This window comes from Sorex araneus, chromosome 11 (assembly GCF_027595985.1).
Source record: "Sorex araneus isolate mSorAra2 chromosome 11, mSorAra2.pri, whole genome shotgun sequence".
Taxonomy (NCBI): Eukaryota; Metazoa; Chordata; class Mammalia; order Eulipotyphla; family Soricidae; genus Sorex; species Sorex araneus.
In genome coordinates this window covers 21,476,650-21,491,810 of record NC_073312.1, presented here as the reverse complement: position 1 = coordinate 21,491,810, position 15,161 = coordinate 21,476,650, and the positions used below count along the sequence as shown (strand labels likewise).

The window sequence follows — 15,161 nt, the reverse complement described above, 5'->3', positions numbered from 1 at the left end:
AAATGAATCCTGAGCTGTGTCTCTGCTTTGAGGAGGGGAGGTGACTGTCCCCAGCTGGGAAGGCAGGACTGCTAGAAACTTTAGAAATCTACATAGGCCTGCACCCCTGCCCCACGACATCAGTCTTCCAGGAATCAGGAAAAGTCATTTCCCTTCTGTGTTTCTGAAGGCTGGAGCCAGTGCCTCCACTGGAGGTCTCATTGGTACTCCCCGTGATTTTACAGCCCCTTCCTCCCCCGAGATAAGCATAAGACTTTCAGCCACTGTGGGCATCCCTGATTCAAATGATCCAGTTTGTGCTACTCAAGCTGGAATGGATTCTACTCTGACCTTCACATCTCCTCCCTCTGCTCTCCTCTTGCAGCCCACCCTCCCTCCTCACTCCCATCTTTGGGGAGATCCCTATGGATGCTTTCATATTGGGGCTCCAGGGCCCCCAGGCTGGGACGGTGCCCCCAGCCATCTACCCAAGACCTGATAGGCAGACGGGTTCATTCGGCCCAGTTACTGATTCTGGCTGAGCAATTTCTCTCCTTTGTCCCTAAAAATGATCCTTTCCATATTTTCCACTGCTGTTATTTAAATTACTGAATGTTGGCACTGAAAGGGATCATAGGTTTTAGCTATGCAAGCTGTTATTAATAGTTTTTTGAACCTCAGCTCCTTTGCAAATATTAGTGGAGCTCTAAACTTCTTCTGTAGAAGCACGCACCTGAAAAACATTTGGAAAATTATTTTAGGGGCTTGTAAACACCTTGAATCCCACCAGTGGACCCCAAATGGCCCAGAGTCTTCATTAAGAAGCTTTAAACTATACCAAGGGCCTCATTTCACAGATAAGAACACTGAAGCCAATAGGCCCAAGGCAGCAAACTAAAGGCAAACCTGAGGTTCTGGGAGCTTATGCTTAATTCTCAAGCCAAGATTCTTTGCTATATACCACACTTTGCACCTTCCCCTCCCTTGCCATTGCAGACCTGTGTTTCAGAGTGGACAGCCCGCTCCTGCATTCGATGCATATAGGGAGCACCTGAGCAGTATAGGGGAATGGCAAGGGTGACACACTGGTCACTCCTGGGGATTCTCAGGCCTGATGGATGCTTTGCTGTTTGGACCCAGTGAGGAGGTGCTGCTCAGGGCTGGTGGTGTTGGGGGACTCCAAGGCAATGTCTGACAGTGCTCACAGGTCATACATTGCTGAGGATCAAATTTGGGCCTTACAGACGCAAGGCCTGCTCTTGTGCCCTTTGAGCCACCTCCTGGACCCCTGAATGGAAAGTTGCTTGATGCTTGAGGTAGTTACTTGGTGACCTTGAATTCAAACTTGGTGCCATGTGCATGATGGACACATGATACAGGTTTATTCAGTCTAGTCAGTGATCTATAATGACCTTGATCCTTTAGTCATCTTTTTATTTACTTATTTATTTATTTTTGAGTAGGGGCATACCCGTAGTGCTCAGGGCTTACTCCTGGCTCTGAGCTCAGGAATAAATTCTGGCTAGGCTTGGGAGAACAGAGGAGGAGCTGGGGATTGAGCCTGAGTCATTCATATGCAAGGCAAGTGCCTTCCCCTGTACTAGTGCTCCCTTCCTTTTTTTTTTATTCCTTTGTAAAAAAGGAAGTTGAGGTCCATAGGACATCCCGCCCATGTCCAGGGTATTGGAAGTGTGGGTAGCTGCTCTTGTGACTCCTAGGTTAAATCTCTTCTCCCACCTATGGACTGTGGAGCAGGAGGCCCAACGACAGTTGGAACTAGGCATGGGACAATGCCCTGGAGGGCTTGCTCTGACCTGCAGCTGGACCACGTGCACATTAACTACCTGGCACATATGTAATGGTGATCTGATCCCTGCCAATTATGACATCTCCTTTGCTCTCTGCCTTTTCTTCTTTGTCTTGCCTGCCCGTTTACTCTTTGGGATGGGAGATCCAAAGGCGTTTAGGCCAGTGCTGAGGGCTGGAAAGTCTCTACCACTGGGATTTGGGCACTGTGGGTGCAGAAATTATGTTCTTGTTGCTGCTTCCCAGAGGGCCCAGAGGTGAAGTCCCAACACAAGAGCAGTTTCCCACAGGAATTATTGCCCGTTCACAAAAGCTAGACCTGTTCGCTCAGTCTTGGCTGAGCAATCCCGCCAAGTATGGTAGATGCCCAACCAAGAATCCCAGTAACCAAGAAACCACAACATCCCCCTCTCTCAGATTGGGGAGAAATGTCAGGCTGATGCTATGTATTTATTTTTTAACAGTCATGGAAATTAATTTCATAAGGGGACTCTGTAATTCTGAAGTGCTTTCTGAATTACCCAAGGAAAGAGGAAATTAGATTCTGATTCGACATATTTTTAAGTGTTTTTGATTATATTCAGAGTCTCTAGATATTGATGATGCACAAATATTCCACACAGTGGCTTTCTCTGATCCAGAATATTGTTGAATAGATATTCTCTGGTCTCAGAAACAAAAATAACTATTAAATACCAATTATAAATACAAGACTATTATTTGTTTCTTTAATGGTCTGGTATTCTGGGTCATTATGACCTTGTAATGCAACATTTTTTAAAAGTTTCTTTGTTAAATATGTTTTGCAGTTTAAACCTGTATCATCTGTTTTCTCATTTTGGCTTGTGAGAGTCTTTTAATTCCCACAGCGCCCAAATTATCTGTATCTCCCCATGTTCATTGACCAACTAATGTCTATAATCTCCCATATATTCTTCAGTTAATCTTGTGAAACACTTGCTTTTTACCTAATGAGTCATTTATTTAACAGATGGCTATGGCTTTCTTTGGAGGCTCTGAGTATATCAGAGATCTGTTGCCCCTGGCAAAATAGTAAATGTACTTGTATTTATATAGTTGTTCCCAATTCTAATTGTTGATTTTTTATCACTTTTCCCCCTAATAACATAAAACATCTAAATTCAGATTGTTTATAAGTCATTAGGTGGAAAGTAGAAGTGGGTAGAGTTTGCGTCTACCAGCAGACATTTTATCATTAATTGAGCAGCTACTACCAGGCTTCCTTAAAGGGGCTTAATTTATTCACTCTCCAATTCTCTGGGCACCTGTAAAAATTAGGTAGAATAAAGATGTAGGTTATGCAAGTTACCCCATTGCTCTTTTGTGGGTCCATGACAGTCATCTTGGTTCGTTTTGGGGACAAAGCAATACTGAGTTCTGTGAAGGGAACTAAAACATAGACTAGATGTGTTGTCTTTCCTGAAGCCCGTGAACAGAGAATTCTAGAGTCCCATCCAAGTGAGGGGATTGTTAGGCGATGCTAGGACCCTCTCCAGTGGAAGCTGTGGTAGACAATCCTGTTTATGTAATGGCATCAATGCTGTTTTAATGGCCTTGCTTTACCCTGATTGTATCTGCTGTGGATTCTGCATCCCTTGCTATTTTCCCCTCCCTGGCCATTGACCAGTTCACTCATTGCCTGTGTCATGGCCGAACCTGTGCTTTGGTGATGAAGAGACGCAGTAGTCATGGAAACAGATGCGTGGAAGGGCTGGCTGCTTCTCTGACAGTGGGCTCTGCCATCAGGGGTTCTGAGTTCTAGCTCCCAGCTTTCCTTTCCCTTGGCTACAGGTAATTGTCCCTGGGTCTGTTATGACTCTTCCTGTCAGCTGACTTTGTTTTAGACCCAGGGAGAATGGCATGTGTCAAGGTCAAGTCTTTGTTTTATGCTGTTGTTTATATAGACTGGCTTTGCACCTTACCAGTGGAGAGGCGGGTTTATGGGTGTCTATTTCAGAAAGTCTTTGAGCAAATAGGGAGATACAGCTATGTAGTAGCCATCACTGCTCTGCTTCAGTGGCTTCCACTTACAGATTGGAAATAGTGTTCTGGAAATGGCAGGAAGCTGGGAGGGTAGGACTTGTCAGGGAATATGTCTAAATTCCTATAGAGTGGATGTGTGTGTGTGTGTGTGTGTGTGTGTGTGTGTGTGTGTGTGTGTGTATCTACGTGATGATCTGTAACATTTGTCACCAGAATAAGATGTTCTCCTTTCACTGACCTAATAAAACAAACACCTGGACAAATGAATCCCCAGAACGTGCTCATTTCATCCCCATTTGATAGGTAGGGAAATAGAGGCTCAGGCAAGTGAGCCACTGACATTTTGGACAAGTAGCTTGATATGGGGTCTGCTGTCTAGAATCATGTTTATGACCTAAGACCTAACTCTACTCTCTGCTCTGACTCCTGATGGCTGCCTGCCCTTGCTCCAGGAAAGAAGGTCATGACAGTATGTGGCAGGCCAGACACAGTAGTAAGAACTCTGTGGCCTGGGCTTCTGCCAGTTAGTGACAGAGGATTAGTAATTTCGTGGAGGAGAAGGGAATGGTTAGAGCCTTTATTTCCTAATTGATTTACCAGTGAGAAGGATAATTACTTCCAGGCTACCCTATAGAAATGAGGTGGGAATTGCTGGTTTGAGTTTTCTGATGAGCATATTGCCTTTGTCAGACTGTTAAAGAAGGTGTGTGGTATGTGTGTGTGTGGCGGGGGCGGGGGGAGAGGGGTGGGTATGTGGGTGTGTGGTCAGATGTGGGTTATGTCATTATTTAATAAGCCACATAACCAGAGCTCTCTGTAACAGTCTCAGAATATCTAAAAAAAACAGAACACAGAAATTTAAAATACCGGATGCCTGCTTTTCCTTACAACATCTCCAGAGATATTAGATGTTAGAGAGTCAGGCAAAGTATGTGCTGGGATAGAGCACTTTCAATTCACAGGTTTTAAAACCCCTATGCTAACGTGGAAGAAAAATAATTTGGAAATATAACTTTAGGCTGTAAAGCAATTTGTTGAATGTGTGGCTCTGAGTAATTTATCAGAACGGAGGTTCCCACTCTCAGAAATGTAAAGTCTACCTGCAAACACCAGAAGTATGTGTCTTCATAGACTCAGATGTCCAATTTGAGTGCATACAAAGCCTGGCCAGGTGATGCCAGTGGGTAGAGTGGGCCAAGCAGGCGCTGTGGCAGTCCTCTAGAAAGGGAGTACCCCCAGTCAGCTTCAGTTTTCATATGAAGATGAGCTAGTTCAGCTGTGACATCATTGGCCATTTTCAATTCTAAGAGTCTTTACATGTATCATCTTAAATAGTTTTTTTAATCAAGGTTTCATAGTTTTTAACATTACTGATATTATTGTTTTAACTTTATGATAGTGCTGTACTATGTACACTACCAGAATGCCTCGACCCCTACATTGTTATCCTGAGGCCCTCCCAGCCCTCTGCCTTAGCATCTTCTGCTTATAGTCCTAAGAGAGACCCTATCTTTAGGGCTTGTTTCTGTTGCATATTCTCAAATTCCCTTTTTTAGTTTCTTTGTACTCTGACCATGAGCAAGATCACATAGTTTTTGACTTTGCCTTTCTGACTCACTACTATCTTCAGTTAGCAGGATGCCCTTCATTTCATTCAAGCTGCAGCAATATTGCATGATTTCATCTTTCCTCATAGCCCAGTAGTGTTCCATTGTGTCTATGTAATTTCTTTGTCTACTCATGCACTGTTGGACTCAGGTAGCTTCCAGATCTTTGCTATTGTTGATAACCTAGTGAGGGACACAGATGTGCATATATATTTTTTGATTAGTGTTTTAGGATTCTTGAGGTAGATGCCCAGGAGGGGAGTCACAGGGTGATATGGTAGCTCTATTATTAAGGTTTGGAGAAATTTTCAAAGCATTTTCCATAGAGGATGAACTGGATAATATTCCTACCAGCAGTGAATGAGAGTTATTTTTTAATCACATCAGGCAAGTACTTATTGTTTTGGAACATTTTGCTATAGACATCCTTCCTGGTGTGAGGTAATACACATTATCTTTTTGGTTTGCATTTCCCTGCTTATAAGCGATGTCTTTTTTATGTGTCTGTTGGCAATCTTTATATTTTCTTTGAGAAGTATCTCCTCATCATCTTTCTCTTTTTTTTTTGGGGGGGGGATAAGGGTTGTTCTGTTTTGTTGTCTGTTTTTAGCTTTGAGAATGCTTAATATATCATGGAAATTAATTCTTTGATGTATGATGTGTGAATAGTTTTTCCCAACCAGTGGGTATCATTTTATTTGGGACTGTATCTATTTAATAGTACAGAAGCATTTTTGTTTGAAGTATTCTCATTTGTTCATTTTTGCTTTTGTTTGTGCTTTTTTTCATATCATTGAAGACTCTTTCAAGGTCAACATTTTGCCTATGTTTCCTCAATGTATTATGTAGAAATTTATTCAATATTTTATGGAAACAAATTTTATCCATTTAATATTAAGCTTTGTATACAGCATGAACTAAGAGTTTAATTTCTTTTTCTTCTTCTTTTGGCATGTAGTTATCTAGATTTCCCAGCATCATTTGTGGAAGACTCTTTTCTTGATCCATGTTATGCATCCAAAACCTTTGTCATAAATTAGTTGTCCATACATCTGAGGATTTATGTCTGGGTTCTCAATTCTAGTTCATTGACCTGAGAATCTCTTTGTTTTAGTACCATGTGGTTTTAATTACTATAGCTCTGTTGCATAATTTAAATTATACTACATAATATATAAAAGATATAAATATTATATTATATAACATGTGCAGGGTATAAATATTATGAAGCCTGTGTATTTTAAGATTTTTTTAGCTAGATGAGGATGTGGGGTACTTCAATAATTTAACAGAATATGTTAGCATCACTTGACATTCTGAGGAGCAAATCCACAGGTGAATCATTGGTATTTTCTAAATGGTCTTGGGGACACCAACTAATAGTCATTCTTAACAAGGACTTGAAGTAGTCTTATATGACCTGTGTGAGATAAACTCACAAATACTACTGTGACTTAGATGTCACATAGTAGGTCCTTTAATGCAAAGAGGACTTTGCATCATTTAAGGCTAAGACTGCTTAAGTGGGACTATGAGACAGACATCGGTTTTCTCTTCCTGCACTGTCCTTGACTAACCAAACATTCCTGAATTAGCCAGACCCCCTCTCAAAACTTCCTCTTCCTGATTTGTTCAGTGACTTTGTTCAGCCCTTACTTTCTGAAGTCCTTCCAGCAAGGGCAGTCTGGATTGCCACCACTGAGACCATGCCTCTCAGAGAAGTGCACAGTGATTATGTGTAGAGCTCCATGATTGCTGGTTGGGTGGTCCTTGACAGATCTGCTAATCTCTTGTGGATGTGGCCTTGTATTAGCCAGCTAGGCACTCTCATTCAGTCTTGCTTTTATAAAGTTTCAGTTTCCTTGTCAGAATGTGCTTTGTTGCAGCTGATAGAACTCTGAGCAACAACATTTTCATGGCCATCAGAACTCTTCCAGCGTGGCTCCTATGGGTACCCCTAACAACAAGGAGTCGTTAAGGCATGCAGAAGCAGTCCTAAAAGAAGGGGAGTGGGATCTTGGGAATCTATTTTGGAAACTTAAGGGCAAGAATTACTCTAGCAGGGTTCAACTGTATTGTATCTCAGTTCCTCCTGGGTACCCCATTATTGGTAGCCTCAACCAGCCATCTCATCTGTGTGCACCCGACTTTCTACCTTCAGAAAATGGCCATAGTAAGATACATGTTAAAGAGCAAGTAAGAGAAGTCCATTGTCATGCTAATTTCTATTTTTAAACAAGTGATTGATGATGCTGATGAGAAGAACCAATGCAAGTAGACAGTGGATTTTCTTTTGGAGCATGCACTAGTTGCTCAAATAAATTCCAAATGCTTTTTGTGAATTAACTTAATACATAACCAGCAATACATCATGTGGAAACTGTCATTTTTCTCTTTACAAATGATGAAGGTTTGACACCAACAATCTTGGTCTCATCAAACTCATCTATGCTCCTGTTGAACTCTTCTCTGTACCACGCTGGGGGAGGAATGGGCACTGGACTGTGAAGCCCTCCTTTAACCAGGGGTCACCTGGGGGGCTTTAAGTCTTTTACAGTAGATCCAGAGTTGTAACTGGGCCTGCTGACTTCAGGTCCAGTGTTCTCTGCCAAGTCCTCAGGCTGCTGACAGCTGGAACTCAGGAGTATAATGGAGAACCCCCACTGGAAAAGAAGTGAATGCAAGATGGGAGCAGTAGGGAATACATATCCCCCACTGTGGTGTAGCTATAGGGTTTACAAGACATCCATAGCTTCTCTGCCTCTAAGCCATAAGGAAATGGCAAATTCCACTATAAATAAGTGAACCTAGAAGAGCAACCAAGTCTACATCTTGCACATTGGAGGCACAGGATTGGGTGAGAAGTCTGCCTTTGTCCAGATGTCTGTCAAAGAAATAAGAGGCTGGGCCCCCTCCAGGAAAGAGACATCAGGGACGGAATCAGTATTTCTGGTTTGGGCTCTTCTCTTCTTCAGCTGGGGAAAGTCATTTAAAGTCACTTCAATTCTTGGCATTTCTGGTTCTCAATCTGCAAACTGGGGATAAAAGATCACTTGCCTATCTCTTCCTCTGGGGGCTATAGGATAAAGTGAGACGCATCATATTGCTTCATCGGAAATAAGCTGCAGCAAAGGCGGGGGCATGGCTAGGACTCAGTCAGAGCCCCAAGATCCCAGACAGGGTTCAAGTCTTCCCGGGAGCACTGATCCTAGACTGTGGATGCAAAAGGCAGGAGGACCTCTCACTCTTTGCTTCTGTGAGGACTGTGCAGCCTCCATAATCTAGAGATGTTAAAGAAGCTATTTACAAGGCCACTGCCTCAGTCTCCTGCCCATCCCCAGACTTCCCAGGCTCTTAAAACCAAACCTGCCAACTGCTGGCAAGAGATTGATTACTCCACTGATGGAGAGAAATGGTCCCCTCTTGTTAATTCACAGCCACTTCGTTTTTCTTACCTCATAAATTAACAGTTACCAAGAGGCGAGAGCCGTGTCCAGAAGATGGTTTACTGGGAAATGTGGGAAAGGAAAGAGAAGGTGGAAGAACTTCTATTGATTCCAAGCCGAAGCCTGTTTACCTCATAGTATGTCTAGAAAGCAAACCAGAAAATAAGCCTCTTGAGAGTAAAAGTATTAGATTTTTTTCATGCTCTGGGAAATCAGAAGTAAGGAAAGCTAAGAAATCAGAAGAGGCTGTGGGCCCATGAAGGAAAGTCATTGTTTTACAAGTTTCTATCTGAATTTCGCAGATGCGGCTGAATGCTGGAGTAGCTCTCAAGTTTGGTTGAATTCTAACTGATCACTTAAAGGAAAAACAAGCTAGAGTAATTCTTGGAAATTCACTCTTTAGTCACAAAGTCCCTTTCTCAGCAATATATGTATATAGTTCCTTGTATAAATTACTGCGCTATGCTTTCGCCAAGAATTTATTTAAAGGCTCATTAAAATGATTGCTAGTTTTTTTCTTTTTATTTTATTTGAAAATGGGAAGATTATAAAGCCTAGCTTCTCTCCCAAGCACCTTCCTGGGTTTACAGCTTACCTTTTTTAAATGAAATTATAGTTTGTAGTGAAATTATCCAGTCATCTAAGAAAGAGGACTAATAGAAATTAGTCACTTACTGCACTTCTTTAATAGATTCTGTTTGCCTGACCTATTTTTTGTTTGATTTTTGTAGGCTATAGTATTTGTGTGTATGTGTACGTTTGTATTTATGTGTGTAGAAATGTTCAACAAAAAGCATTATGAAAATCTAAGAGTCTGCCTTTGTCCAGATGTCTATTGTTTTATTTAATCAAAAATAAAACAAAAACCCAAACCTATTTCTCTTCTGCACAAACTCTGGTTTGGATGGAACCAGGGACTCAAACAGATGGACTCCAGGATTAGGATGAAACTTGTGTTTCTGGATGGTCACATGAGACTTTGGCTCTTTGGGACTCCCTGGCTCATCTTAGAAGTCTAGGCTGGCTTACAGAGTTGTCAGTTGGTGCAACTCTGATTCTAATCAGGAATAGAAGGATGGCAGCTGAGGAGGGCATGGTTAGGACACAGCCAGGAACAGAAGCAGAAAGAGTCAGAGAGAAGGTCTTCCTGCAGCACGAGGGAAACACCCACCCAGGCACTTTGACCATTCATGTTGGCTCCTGAGTCCTGGCTGGATGATGCCCCCTTGACAGCATGAGGCATTCTCTGCTTGGAGATCACTCATAGGGAGAGTTGGTGCTTAAAGAATTCAACTTGAAGAAGGACATTGATGAGATGGAGGCAACAATCGGGCAGTCTTTGGAAGAAATCCTGGGGCCTTGGGGGGGAGATTTGACAGATAGATAGGGTTTAGCATTGCAGTTGAAGAGGGTAGAGCTAAGTACTGTGGCCCTTAGACTCGGCTGGAGGGATGTCTCAGGCCCGCAGGCTTCTGAGCAGGGGCTGGAGCTGAGATCTAAAATCTGTGCGAGAAGAAGCTGGGCGAGAGCCTTTTGGATGGCTGGAGTGCTGTGTTAAGCTCCCCCTCCATCTCTTCTCCCTTCCCGTGCCTTTGCCAGACCTTCTGGCTATGTTTTCTGAGCATCCCAGGCAGGAGAAATTTTCACGAAGAGCTGGGGGAGGCAGGGCGCAGTGTTCTTCCTAATGTTGCGGCACATAGTCATCTAGCTGATGGTCTCCCTGGCCCCGAGGTAGCGCTCTCTGTCACACAAACAGCCACCACCACCATGAAAGACTCTACTTTTTTTTTTTCTCTCCCTTGATGAACTCAGCCAAGCAGAGAGCTTGCTACTAGCAGGCTCATCTTTCCCCTGGCCTGCACCCCCATTTTAAGTCCAAGGTCAGGATGCCAGCCATCTGCTCTTAGCCCTCATCTGGGTAATGAGGAGTCCTGTGTCCCAAAGTCCCTGTGTCTACCAAATGGCTCCAGGGCAGGTTGGGAGCAAGCAGATTCCTATGCCCACAGGTGGGGGGTCTGAGCTGGCTATGCAAAGCAAGACATTGGTCTCACTGACAAATGCAGGCATATTTGATATGGGCAGTCCTTGACAGATGGCCTCCCCAGATTACAGGCAGTCAGCTTTGCTATTCCTTATTTTTTTCCCTTTAATTTGGGGGCCACATATGTTGGTGTTCAGGGTTTACTCCTGGCAAGGCTCAGGGGATCATATGTGGTATTAGGGATGGAACCTGGGTTAGACATGTAAGACATGTAAGACAAGTGCTTTATCTTCTCTACTCTCTGTCTGGCTCAGCTCTGCCATTCTTAAATATATCTCAGTCTACATGGCGGCCAGGCTGTTTTATGATGACCCAGTAGAGGAAAGAAGTGAAACAGAGAGGAAGAGAGTGCAGGAATGCAGGGGTACCTGTCGGAGACAGGAAAGGGTGGCCTTCAATTGAGCCTCTGCCACCATCCCTCACATGACAAAATTGCCATAGGTGCCCATCCATGCACTGCTAAGGCGTCCTTCCTCCTGCTGGAGTACTGCACCACACCCTGTATCTGCAGTGCTTCTTGCTGATTGGAGAGTGCTGGGCCACGTCCAGGAAGGAGGTGGGTAATTCAGGTCTGGGCCTCATTCTGGTGACCGTGTGCTTGAGTGGAATCTTCAGGGCCAAGTGAAGAGTTCAGAGACTGTAGCTACCGTGACTCCTACAGGCCCAGACCTTAGGCTTGAGTTCCACCAGGGCATCCGAAACAACGGAAATGCCAGTTTATTGAGCACTTATTTTGTGCCATGTCATGAGACATGACCATGTCTTTCTCAAGCAAAATGTGTAAAATAATTATCGACATTTACATGAGAGGGTGAGAGAGAGATAGAGACAGAGAGAGACAGAGACAGAGAGAGATAGAGGAGAGCCAGATAGAAGTGAACAGCCCAGGTTTTAGACCCAGGTTGTCCTATTTGAAAGTATTGGCTCTTATAGAGGAATCTCAATGCTCTTCTCAGTTTAGTTAAGCACCATCAGCTTCCAAAATTTCTCTTTATAGGCCTTAAATGAGTATCCATAGCAGGGAGAATCTTCTCTCTGGCTCAACAGAGTCACAGTCCTATGCTGAGAAGTTAAGAAAAATATCCCCTTGCCAAGAAGGGAAGTCAAAGAGTTTGGGGACAAGGTAGCATCTTTTGATTCTTCCCTAAGCCTGGGACAGGCTTTCACCTGGGTGGACAGGGCACTCTTGGTCTGTCTGAGTAAGGCCAAGCTCTGCAGGACCTGAGCATCCTCATGATCAGTGCCTGGCTTGGTTCTCTGGGCCTCTCTCCATTGAGGCAAGAAGACATTTTGTCAGATCCTGGCTCCGATTCTTCTCAGCTGTTGGCTTAGGCACATGCTGAAATATTTTAAGACTTCTGTTTCCTTGTCTGTATATGCAGGTTAATACCCACTTCATGGGCCGACTGGGGATTGAATATGGACCTCCTGTGCCTACCCCCAGTGCCTGGTTAGGAAGTACTGTCTGTTGTCCCTTGTCTCACGGATCTGATCTCAGGACAACTGGCTAACTCATTGGGGTAGTTCCATACTGAAGCAGCTCCTCTATGAAGAGATTCTCCCCCTGGCTGGGCACACACAGCTCTCCTGGACACTGTATGATCTGTTTTGGAGAAAACATCATCTGGTTAAATCTTGAGTGAGAGGTTTAGTCTCTCCCTAAATGGGTTAAGAAAATGAGTCCCGGGGAAAGAAGTAATGCCTTCACACATGACACTGCCAGTTCATCGGTAGTCTTCCACACAGGCTTGGTCTGTGACCTTATACAGAGGACACTGTTCTGTACATGTGACCAGCCACCAGGAGCCTAAGGATGCAGGCAGCAAGGGACTTTCAGGTTCCTGTGCTTTTGTCCAAGAAACCTAGAGTCTCACATGCCCTGGCTTTGAAAGTGGCCAGGTCAAATGCTCAGACTAGGAAGAGTTGCCCTCCCAGAGCAGCCAGTGACTGCGAAACCAAATCAAGACTGGAGACAGTTTGAGGGTGTCTGTGGGAGAGGAGAAAAAAGGCAGAATGATAAGAAAAGAAAACAGAGGTCCACAAGCCAGTGGGCCAGAGAGTGCAAGGCAGGCCTGGCCCCAGGGCTCTGGTCCTAGACTGGCAGGTGATGGCACCCTGAGTTTGCCCGGTCCTATTTATCTACAGAAGGGTAAATGGTGGCAGAAGAGGCATTTGATGATTAAAACAGCCTGGCTAGGCCAGGCAAGGACAGTCACATCCGAAGAGGCTCAGAGATACGATGCAATTACCCAAAGTGGTCTTTGGCCTGAGCCTTGAATCCTCAATCATGCACGAGAGCCAGTGGCAGCTGATCCTTGCACGGAAGACTCCATACCTCCCCTTTGGACCTTTGGAGAGGAAGGCATGAAAGGGGTAGAACAGACTCTGAGTATGCTGCTTATCTCTGGAAAGTTCTCCTGGTGCAAATCTCTTCAGGCTCCTGGCCTTGGCCAATGCTCCTCTACCCCAGAGTTTCAGCATCCATAGCTCACAGATGCAGGATGGTTGAATGTCACTGCTCTGAGATTTCCCCCACATTAACTGCTCAGTCATGTGGCAGTCTGGGTGCCTCTTTGCGTCCTCTCAACCCTGAGCCTATTAGATATGGTACGAGGTGCTCAGGGCTACTCTTTTCTCTTGAGCAGCCTTAAAGTTGCCATTCTTTTGTCTCAGAGCTGCTGACAGCTGAGTCTATGCATGTGGAGATTAACCTGATTATCTTAGGGAAGGTATATGCAGTCCACATCAAAAACGCTCATAGTATGCAAGCTGGCTGTTATCCTGGACTTCTTCTAAAAACTGATACTGTCAAAGTTTGCCTTTTAGGAATTCCTCCTTTGAGGAAGTCCATCTGTACTCAGATGCTTTGAGAGTCCATCTGTACTCAGACGCTGAGTGTCCATAGGAGGACATCAATACAGATGTGGGGGACAGCAAAGGAGTCTGAGCGTAACCCATTCATCTTTTTCTTGGTCCAACTCAACAGTGTCGGCTCTGTGACAAGTTTGAAATCTTTCAAACCAGAAGTTATTTGTAAAATGGGAGTTCAAATGCCTTTCTGAGTCAGTTGGCATATGTTGGCTCAGCAAGGCACAGGAAACTGCCCTCAGTTACAGGGTTGGGAAATGCCTTACCTCCTGTCATGAAGTCTAAAGGGAAGTTGATTCCAGGTGGTTAATTCTGTAGTTCTGTGACATGGTCAAGAAGCAGATCCTTCCCATTATTCGGCTCTGTCGTCTAAGGTGGTTAGTCTTTGCCCTCCAGCTAATTTCCTCATGCTGGCTGCCATGTTTGCTGAGGTGACAGTACCATGGAAATGTCCAAAGAAGAGGAGACAGCACATTTTAGAAGTGAGAGAACTTTCTAGTATTGCATCTGCCAGGGGAGGGAAGACAAAGAGAACCGATGTCTTTTAAGCATATGCCCACACCAAGTTCTCCAGGGGTACCACTGTAGAAATGGACTCTGTTAGGAATCACACCGGACATGCAGGGCTATTGGTGACTTACAACACTCTGTGTGTTGCAGAGTGGAAGGGGATCAACCAGGTGAAACAGGCCTGTGTTAGCATCTTTCCCCTCCACCTGTCTGTGTGTCTGGGTGCTTACCAAAATCTGACTCAGAGAAATAACACAGAAGGTAAGGTGCATGTGTCTGACCCAGGTTTGATACCCAGTACCACATATGGTTCCCTGAGCTGTGGCTAGGAGTGATCTCTGAAAACAGTGCCAGGAGTAAACCTTGAGCATCACTGGGTATGGCCCAGATAACAACCAGTCAAACAACAGCAGTAAAGAAATAGATTATGGGCCTTAGTGATATTATAGTGATATTTCTTTTGCATGTGGCCAACCCTGGTTCAGTCCCCAACATCCCATATGGTCCCCTGAACCTCACCAGGAGTAAGCCCTGAGCACTGCTGGATGTGGCTCAAAAACTAAATTAATGAATAAAATATTTCTCTGTTTTTAAAGCACAGCTTAAATTTCTCTAGTCTGTGAAGTTGTGCTTGATATTCCAACCTCTCAGCACTACTTATTTTTTCCAGATAGTACTTTAGTCCTCTAATGCTTGAAACTCTGTAATAGGTGTGTGGACTAACTACTACAGGAAGCGGAAAGAAACTTGGAAAGTACTGAATCTCAAATTTCATCTTTCCCTACAGTTTCTAATCTTATAGCTTAGGAGAAGCCTTGGGGGTAGATGTTAGGCAAAATATCTACTGGGCATTCCTGATGGGCAGCCAGGCTTGGAAGTGATGCCTGAAATTTATTATCT

At 44.1% G+C, this 15,161-nt stretch overlaps 1 protein-coding gene across 1 annotated transcript in view; it reads left to right on the top strand.

The window, feature by feature from the left end:
- SORCS3 (sortilin related VPS10 domain containing receptor 3) overlaps window positions 1–15,161 on the top strand; it is a 677,010-nt gene that overhangs the window by 295,911 nt on the left and 365,938 nt on the right. The window lies entirely within an intron of this gene.